Source organism: Leptonychotes weddellii, chromosome 11, assembly GCF_054177405.1.
Source record: "Leptonychotes weddellii isolate Sample4059 chromosome 11, ASM5417740v2, whole genome shotgun sequence".
NCBI lineage: Eukaryota > Metazoa > Chordata > Mammalia > Carnivora > Phocidae > Leptonychotes > Leptonychotes weddellii.
Window position 1 is genome coordinate 57757638 of NC_138379.1, and position 10372 is coordinate 57768009.

The window sequence follows — 10372 nt, forward strand, 5'->3', positions numbered from 1 at the left end:
TAAGTGAAATAAGTCAAGCAGAGAAAGTCAATTATCATATGGTTTCACTTATTTGTGGACCATAAGGAATAACATGGAGGACATTAGGAGAAGGAAGGGAAAAATGGGGAGGGGGAATTGGAGGGAGAGATGAACCATGAGAGACTATGGACTCTGAGAAACAAACAGGGTTTTAGAGGGGAGGGGGGAGGGGGGATTGGTTAGCCGGGTGATGGGTATTAAGGAGGGCACGTACTGCATGGAGCACTGGGTGTTACACGAAAACAATGGATCGTGGATCACCACATCAAAAACCAATGATGTATTGTATGGTGACTAACATAACATATTAAAAAAAAAAAAACCTAGTAGTGCAATTGCTGGGTCATAGGGTAGCTCTATTTTTATTATTTTATTTTATATTTTATATTTTATTTTATATATTATATATTTTATATTTTATATTATATTTTATATATTTTTATTAATTTAATTTTATTTTATTCTTGAGGAACCTCCATATTGTTTTCCAGACTGGCTGCACCAGTTTGCATTCCCAACAGTGTAAGAGGATTCCCATTTCTCTGCATCCTCTCTGCATCCTGAGTTGTTAATTTTAGCCGTTCTGACTGGTGTGAGGTGGTATCTCATTGTGGTTTTGATTTGTATTTCCCTGATGCCAAGTGATGTTGAACATTTTTTTATGTGTCTGTTGGCCATTAGTATGTCTTCTTTGGAGGAATATTTGTTCATGTCTTCTGCCCATTTCTTGACTGGATTTTTGTTTGTTGTTTTGGGTGTTGAGTTTGAGAAGTTCTTTATAGATTTTGGATACAAGCTCTTTATCTGATAAGACATTTGCAAATATCTTCTCCCATTCTGTTGGCTGTCTTTTGGTTTTGTCAACACTTTCCTTTGCTGTGCAAAAGCTTTTATCTTGATGAAGTCCCAATAGTTCATTTTTGCCTTTGTTTCCCTTTCCTTTGGAAACATGTCTAGCAAGAAGTTGCTGTGGCCGAGGTCACAGAGATTGCTGCCTGTGATCTCCTCTAGGATTTTGATGGGATTCCTGTCTCACATTTAGATCTTTCATCCATTTTGAGTCTATTTTTGTGTATGTTGTAAGGAAATGGTCCAGTTTCAATCTTCTGCATGTGGCTGTCCAATTTTCCCAACACCATTTGTTGAAGAGACTGTCTTTTTTCCATTGGACATTCTTTCCTGCTTTGTCAAAGATTACTTGACCACAGAGTTAAGGGTCCATTTCTGGGTTCTTTATTCTGTTCCACTGATCTATGTGTCTGTTCTTGTGCCAGTACCATACTGTCTTGATGGTTATAGCTTTGTAATACAGCTTGAAGTCCAGAATTGTGGTGCCACCAGCTTTGGTTTTCTTTTTCAACATTCCTCTGGCTATTCAGGGTCTTTTCTGGTTCCATACAAATTTTAGGATTATTTGTTCCAGCTCTGTGAAAGAAGTTGATGGTGTTTTGATAATGATTGCATTGAATGTGTGGATTGCTCTGTGTAGCATAGACATTTTAACAATATTTGTTCTTCCAATCCATGAGCATGGAACATTTTTCCATTTCTTTGTGTCTTCCTCAATTTCTTTCATAAGTGTCCTATGGTTTTCAGAGTACCTTTACTTCTTTGGTTAGGTTTATTTCTAGGTATCTTATGGTTTGGGGTGCAATTGTAAATGGGATTGAGTCCTTGATTTCTTTCTTCTGCTTCATTGTTAGTGTATAGAAATGCAACTGACTGCTGTGCTTTGATTTTATATCCTGCCACTTCGCTGAATTCCTGTATGACATCCAGCAATTTTTGGGTGGAGTCTTTTGGTTTTCCATATAGAGTATCATGTCATCTGCAAAGACTGAGAGTTTGACTTCTTCTTTGCTGATTCAGATGCCTTTGATTTCTTTTTGTTGTCTGATTGCTGAGGCTAGGATTTCTAGTACTATGTTGAACAACAGTGGTGAGAGTGGACATGCCTGTTGTGTTCCTGACCTTAGGTGAAAAGCCCTCAGGTTTTCTCCATTGAAAATGATATTTGGGGTCGGCTTTTTGTATATGGCTTTTATGATACTGAGGTATGTTCCCTCTACCCTACACTGTGGAGACTTTTAATCAAGAAAGAATGCTGTCGTTTGTCAAATGCTTTTTCTGCATCAAGTGAGAGGATCATGTTTATCTCTCTTTTCCTCAGCTTCCTTATTTTCCATCATTTTGTCTTCTGTATCACCGACTCTCTCTTCTGCCTTGTTTATCCCAGCAGTTAGAGCCTCCATTTTTGATTGCATCTCAGAAATAGCCTTTTTGATTTCGATTAGATTTTAGTTCATTTATTTCTCCAGGAAGGGATTCTCTAGTGTCTTCTATGCTTTTTTTCAAGGCCACCTAGTATCTTTATAATCATTGTTTTGAATTCCAGTTCTGACATCTTACTTATATCCATATTTATTAGATCCCTGGCTGTGAGTACTGCCTCTTGTTCTCTTTTTCTGGGGTGAGTTCTTCCGTCTTGTCATTATGTCCAGAAAAGAACAGATGAAAGAGGGAAAATACTAATATGGCAACACCACCACCAGAAAAATATATACTACACAGGTCAGAAGAGAACAGAAACCAAAAAGAAAAGGAAAAAAAAGAGAATAAAAATCAAACAAGAAGTAGAACAGAACAAGAGCAATAAACTGGAGTCTGAGTGTATTTTGGTCTGTTAGAAGAAACTAGATCTCAAAATAGGCAAGAAAGAATACAATGAAAGGAAGCCAAAAATGAAAAATATATATAAACTGTAAGTGAAAAATGGAAAATTAAAAAAGACTTAAAAAGTAATTGATAAGAAAATAGCTGAAAAGGATAATAAAATATAAAACTGAAGGACTAAAGAATAAGAACTCTACCAGAAAAATATATACTACACTAATCAGAAGAGAACAGAAACCAAACAGAAATGAGAAGGAGAAAAAAATGGGAATAAAGTTAGACAAGAAGTTGAACAGAACAATAAACTAGATCCTGGATGTATTTTGGTCTGTTAGAGGAAACTAGATCCCAAAATAAGAAAGAAAAGCTTATATATATACACACAAATAGAGTTGAATAGAATGAAAAGGAAATCAAAAGTGAAAAAAATATAAACTGTAAGTGAAAAAATGAAAATTTAAAAAGACTTAAAAATTGATACAGTAGGAAAATAGCTGAAAAGGGTAATAAAATATAAAACCGAAGGACTAACGAATAATAAGAAAAAACCACGAATGCTACATTCTTCTTTCCCCGGGCTGGAGTTTTGCAGTTCTGTGTGATCGGTAACCTTGGTATTAGCTGGAAGGTCCTGCCACTCCTCTGGGGGAGGGCCCGTGGCTCTGATTCTCAGGTGTCCTTTCCCAGCAGAATCACACCGCCCTGGCCCCGCCCGGCTCAGTGTCAGCTGCTCCGGAGCTGGTAGGGGGGTGAAAATGGCGGCACCCTGCTCTCTAGCCCCGGACCTGAAATTTCACGCCCCCCACTCCTCAGAGCCCTCAGGAAAAAGCAATCCATCACTCTTACCTCCCCGGTCTCCACCTGCTCTCTGTGCTCACCCAGCCTGTGACCAAGCTTTTTTTTATCTCAGACATGCAACCCGGTTTCGAGTCTCCAAACTTTACAGACTCTGGCGGCACGCACCCTGCGGGAGGGAGAGGGCTCTCACCAGGTTCTGCCTCTTGCTGGGCCCCTGCTCAGAGAGCGGTCACCCGACAGTGCCGAGGTTCACAATTTCTGGAAACACCTAGCCGAAAGCTGGTGCCTGGTCTCCCTGTTTGCAGCCGGCTTCCCTACTCCAGTGCCTGGGAGCTCTGCCGCACTCAGGCCCCCTGTTCTTTCTGTGACCCTGGGGATCCGGAGACCACACTCTCCCACCTGGGATTCCAGCCCTCTTCGCCTCCGGAGCACCTTTCAGGCAGAAACATCCCTCACCAGAGCAGACTTCTCAAAGTTCCGATTTTGCGCTCTGCACCAGCTTATGGAGGCTCCCTCCCACACCCTGTGGCTTATCTTCCCATATATCCCCTCAGACTCACTTCTCCCCACCTCCTACTGTGCAGAAAGTGGTCGCTTTTCTATTTGTAGAATGGTAGCAATTCTTTTCTCAGAGCTCTGGTTGATTTTGCAGGTTTTCAGAATGATTTGGTAACTAGCTGAATTCCAGGGACCATACAAAACAGGATCCCCTACTCTTCCGCCATCTTACCTCAACTGAACTGTTATTTTAAAAAATGATTATATTATTGTTACAACTCTTAGAGTGTATAAAATACACATATATTTTAAGGCAATGGAGGTTGGCCAAAAGTAGGCAGAAACTGAAGGGGCATTTACTTCTGAAAGCAGGAATGATACCTCTCGAGATTTACGAACTTGCAGCTCTTTGAGGGGAGTCTCATCTGCCAGCAACTTAGGGCAGCCGGGAGCCAAAGGCTTACTGGCTTGAGGGGCTGAAAGAACAGCCAGGAAGTGAAAGGGGGCATTCTGGAAGGGAAGGAGCCACGGAAAGAAGGAACTCCCCATCTGTGTATAAAAGCTGCCCACGTTATTTACCTGCCCACCATCACCTGTGCACACCGAGGGCCTGGCAAAGTGGCGGCACCTGGCAGCTGCAAAAACTCAACAGAAGTTTCAGCTACAGCTGATGGGGAGAGACAGGGTTTTACACAGAGGTCCTTTATAATACTCTGCTTACTTTATGCATGTTAGACATTTTCCATAATAAAAAAATTTAAACAAAATAAACCAACAAAAACCACCACAGAACCACAAATTATTCTTGGTTTCCACATTCCTTGCCAATACTGTTCCTTCTCTCTCCTCCCTTCCATAGCCAAACTTCTTAAAAGTGCTGTCTACACCAGCTGCCTCCAGTTCTTGACTCCCACAGCAGGACGTCTTCCCTCACAGTCATGCTGCCAAAGTGGTGCTTGTGAAGCCCCTACCACATGATGACTGCCACGGCCCAAATACAGTCGGGACCTTTAGTCTTCACTGCCTTTGGTTTGTCAGTAGCATCTGACACTTTTACCTACTCCACCCCACCCCCCAACCTTTGGCCTCCATGACTCTGCTCTGAGTTTTCCTCTTCCCTCTGGCTGCTTGAAGTTCTTAGTCTTTCACGCAGGGTCATCCAGCCATTAGGTGTTACAGTTCCTCAAAAACTTGTACTTACTCCACTTTCCTTCTTAGTCTTATTCTTTCTCTCTGTGATCTCATCAGTGTCCCAGGCTTTGGGCCAGTAACTCTCAAAGATCTGCAGACCAGAGTTTCTCACCTTTGGTTCTCCTGACATCCGGTTGATTACTTTTTTGCTGTGAGAAGTGAGGACCTGTGCATTGTAGGATGTTTGGCAGTATCGCTGGTCTCTACCTACTATGCCAATAGCACCCCATTTTTGTGACAACCAAAAATATCTCCAGACGTCGGGGCTACTGGTAAATGTCTCCTGGGAGGCAATGCCACGGCTAGTTTGAGAGCCATTGTTCTCAGTTTACCTGACATCTCCCTTTGCATGTCTCAACGGCACGTCAAACACAACAGGTCCAAAACCAAGTCTCTGATCCTAATCTTCCACCACTATGACTAAAAGACAAGACAAAACAAAGACCCAAGACAAACCTGATTCTCTTCCCTTCCTCTTTTTCTCAGTGAATGTTATCACTGTAACCCACTCCATACTAGGACATCTAGAACATACATCTAGTTTAACAATCCCAAAGCTCTGGAATCGGTCCTCTCCCCTTTAATATAACCAAATGCCAGGTCTTTCAATTCTACCCTCTTCTTCCTTTTTAAAGATTTTATTTATTTATTTGACAGAAAGAGAGCACGAGAGGGCATTAGCAGCAGGAGCTGCAGAGGAAAAAGAGAAGTAGGCTCCCCGCTAAGCAGGGAGCCCGATGCAGGGCTCTCTCCCAGGACCCTGGGATCATGACCTGAGCCAAAGGCAGACACTTAACCAACTGAGCCACCCAGGCGCCCCTCAATACCTACTTTTTGAATAAGTGCAGAAGTGAGCACGTGAACTTGATGATGGCTGAAGACTGAGGGATGAGCATGAAAGGTGTTGAATAAAGTTTAAGTGAGGGAAACTGTCATGTGTGCTGTGTTGTAAATGCTCAAGGGATCGTCTAGGCTGGGTGGGGCTGGCCTGGGTTAGGCTGTGCCCTGAGGCTTAGACCAGGGAAATGCACGTATGAAGGTGGTGGACAGGCCAGGGAAGAAAAAACTCCAGAGCCTAAGACTTGGGGGATGCAGGGCTCTTTCCATCATACTAGTGGAGGTCAATGTGGGTGTTTGAATTAACTTATTCATAAGGTTTGAGAGCAAGTTCCAGGCATTTACTGTGCCATTTGTATCGATCAAGATGAAAACAAAGCACTGGATTGGCTTCTTCGAACTTGTTTATAAGAATCATCTCTAGGAAATTTGAGTTTGGAAGATCGTACTATGTTGGTAATAATGAACTTCAAGGACTGCCCTAGATGAGAAAAGCAGCTACACACGGCTTCCGGCTTCCTGAAATTTAAACAGGGGTACTTGCCTTGGTGGCAGTAAGATAAATGGGTCAAGGTGAGCCTATAAGCCTGGAACTTTTAAAGAACCACCTTCTCCTCCACTCAAACCAGCCACTGCTCTGAGGCCTGGCCTGAGGAGGTCTTCTGTTAGGGGTGTATTTATGCCAGTTATTACTTTCCCACAGCTGCGATTCTAATGTCCATAAGTGATTTCCCACCGAGGTTGTCCAGAGCTAGTCACATGGAACAATAATGCCAACAGGATGCCAATTCTTCAAGCTGGAAGAACTGCGTCCCAGCCCCAGGCTCACTGATGACTCACCGAGTGACCTTGGGGAAGTCATTTACCCCAGTGACGCATTAATTAATTAATCCCAGTGACGCATTCCTTGGCCTCTTGAAGCTCGTAACTTGGCCCTGTTCTGGAAATGTCCCTCACCCAAACAACTCTGGTTCTCAACATTCCCCTGACAAGATTGAGGCTTAGTTCTTAACAAAAAGCTCACTACTAAGGGGTATGATCCCTATTCTAGATCTTAGCAAAGCTCTTACGTGATTAATTCTAAACACAGGAAAAGTATAATTACAGAAATTCTTTGATACATTAAAATAGTCCCTCTTTGTTGAAGATAAGGAGAGGGAGAAGGGACACTTAAAATGAAGGCTTTTACATTTAAATTTGAGCTACTAAAATTTCAACAGACCTTTTTACTCTCTTATTTTTTTGGCATATATAATTTTATGCTTGGCAGAGATCATGCCGCAAAAATAACACCTTTCGAAATGTATTAAGAGCTTTTAATCGGGGCGCCTGGGTGGCTCAGTCGGTTAAGCGACTGCCTTCGGCTCAGGTCATGATCCTGGAGTCCCGGGATCGAGTCTCGCATCGGGCTCCCTGCTCAGCAGGGAGTCTGCTTCTCCCTCTGACCCTCCTCCCTCTCATGCTCTCTGTCTCTCATTCTCTCTCTCTCAAATAAATAAATAAAATCTTAAAAAAAAAAGAGCTTTTAATCACTTCTCAAAGTGCTTTTCCATCTATTATCATAATTGTAGCTACAAATGATCCCAAATGGATTGACTGGATGGCGATTTTGAAATATCTAGTTCAAAGACCTCAATTTATAAAAGAGGACACTGACATCCAGAGGTGAAGTGATTTGTTCAAGGTCACACAGATCATAAGCAGCAGAACCTGGTTGAGCCCAGGTCCCGAGTCCAGGGCTCTCTCCATAGACTCAGACTTCCTGTTCCCACAAACAGCTAGAGGTATAGAGTGAAATGTACCAGAGATGCTCCTTGGGGCCAGTAATGGAACATTTTTCTTTGATGCATGTTGGTGAGGAAGTAAAATGTGCAGAGTGAGGGATTCTGATGATAAACAAATAGATTGCAGGTTCCAGCAGGACCCTGTGGGGGCCTCTTGCCCATCCACTCATTTCCAGGCAGAACTGCTTCTAGATGGCTCAGAAAGAAGACACCACCAGGGAAGAAAATTCTTCAATGCCTCAGCAACCTGTTTGCAGCTTCAGCCACTTCCACTCGGGGGACACTATCTTGCCCAGCAGTACCTGATGATGGGGTTGGTTGTTATCTCTGTTTCCCTGAGGTTCTGATCAAGTGAGAAATGCAGTCACTCCTCTGCATTCCTTCTTAGTGACTTCTGGAAGAATACGTAAGTGCCACGGGAGGTGCTCCTACCTATACCTGCTTAGTCTCATCTGGAAATCTCAGACCCTCAGGAGTCCTGAGGCTGGAATGCGGATTTTCACCTAACTTCCAATAATCCAAAGCACTGAAAATGATGGGGCTGCAAGCGACTCAAGTGAGGTTTTAGGGAAATGGCAGATGGAAGGTGGCACAAACTAGGGGTTAAATATAATAATAAATATAGCTTTACAACTATAGCACCTGGGTTCAAAGCCTGCCTCTGCTACCCACAAGCTATGTGGCCTATGGACAAGTTACTCCCCTTCCACAAGCTTCAGTTCCTCATTTGTAACATGAGCACATGATACCAGCTGCTTCATACCTTTGCTATAAGGACTAAGGAAGACAATGTGCATTTAAAAGAGTTTATTATAGTATCTGCTGGCATATAGTAAGCCCTGAACAACAGACAGCTCTTAGTGTTGCTGGGCTAGTGTAGTGGTTGAGTCCAGACTCAGGAGTCACACTGCCTGGGTTCAAACGCTGGCAAAATGCCAGTGAAGCACCTGGCTCATAGTAAATGCTCAGTGGATGTTAGTAGCTAATTATGAATTTATATTTTAACTAGAATTATTCCAAGTCAGTGTGCATGTTTGTGAGGAGCCACAATTGGCGATTATATGTGCATTTGGTGAAACAGGAAGACAGTCATAAAGTTTGGTGGAAAATCTTTCATTATGTGGGTCACTGAGTGAGGGCAAAACACTGTGGTGATACAGTCGGGACTAAAAGTTTTCCATGTTCCCTGCAAGAGTTAGTATTCAATGAGATTGATATCAAGGGTAAACTGAAAGGAAAATCAGGGCACAAATGGGCAATATTCATTCATTCACTCACTCATTTACCATTCGTTCACTCATTCACTTATCTGTCCATCCATCCATCCATCCATCCATCCAGTAGGCTTTTTTGAATATCTCTATTCCAGGAACCCTGTTAGGCCCTTTATGTACGTGACCTTAATTCTCATGCAAGACTATCAGATGGGCACCACCACCATTCCACAGAGGAAATTAAGAACTACAGATGTGAAAGTGGAGGTGAGATCAAAGCACAGGTATCATGGATCCCAGAAATGTGGCTCCTTTAGTGTGTTATTTGGGGCAAGTCACTTCAACTCTCTGTGCCTTGGTTTCCTCTTCACTGAAATGGGAACAATGGCTTCTCCATAATAGAGTGACTGAGGATGAAACAAGGCAAGTTCACAAAAACTCTGCACACTGGAAAGCCCTATGGACATGTGAATCTTGGTGTTCGTCTGACTTTGTCCAGCAGGGAGCGTCTGAGAGGGGGCTAATGTGAAGCTCTCCAGGAGCAGGCCAGTCTCTCTGGTTTCCTGGTGGTCCTTGATGGATGAATGGAGCCATCACTTAGGTGTCAAGGAGCTGTCTGAGTCCACAGCTGGGTCTGCTTCAATCTTCTTTCCTTGAGAAGGACCCAGAACCCCCCGAAATGAGTGATGCCCTGTAAAGCATTGCCTTTGACAGCTGGTGTGATGTTATCATCCTGCTCCGAGGCATGACAGGAAGCAGGAAGGTGAGAAGCTCCAGGAAGCCTTGGGCTGAGACGCAGAGGCATTTCCAGCTTTTGAGTGAGTTATAGGCTGCCCTGGGGGATCCCAAGGCACTGAACATCCTGCGGTGAGCTAATGTAACCCGAACATTCATAAAGGCTAATGACTCCTCTGAGTAGTTGGAACGGAGTGTCCTTCACCATGCCTGGTGGGGCAAAGACAGAGGCACTAGGACAGAGGCACTCCGGGGACTCTCTCGCTGCTAATAGTCATTCAGTGGAACAGGAAAAAAACAGAAATAACTTTGGCTATTGATGACTTCCCCAAGTTTTTCCTGTTTACTTCAAGGAAACAATTTTGGAACTTGAGGGAAGAAAAAATACCTATAGTGAATATGGCCAGCTGCCAACCTCTGGAATCCGGGGCTTATCTGAATACATGCCCTGCTCTACATAACATACAGCCTATTCTTGAAAAGTTATGAGTAAATAAAATATCTATACTTAACATTGTATTATACATGGAGTTGGGAGGTTTGCTGTTTAAGGGGGGGACCCCTGCTGAGAACAGTTGGTGAACACTGATCACTGTCCCCCTGATTTATGACCTTCACCAA

At 43.1% G+C, this 10372-nt stretch overlaps 1 protein-coding gene across 6 annotated transcripts in view; it reads right to left on the reverse strand.

The window, feature by feature from the left end:
• Positions 1–10372, reverse strand: part of ME3 (malic enzyme 3) — a 188374-nt gene that overhangs the window by 68051 nt on the left and 109951 nt on the right. The window lies entirely within an intron of this gene.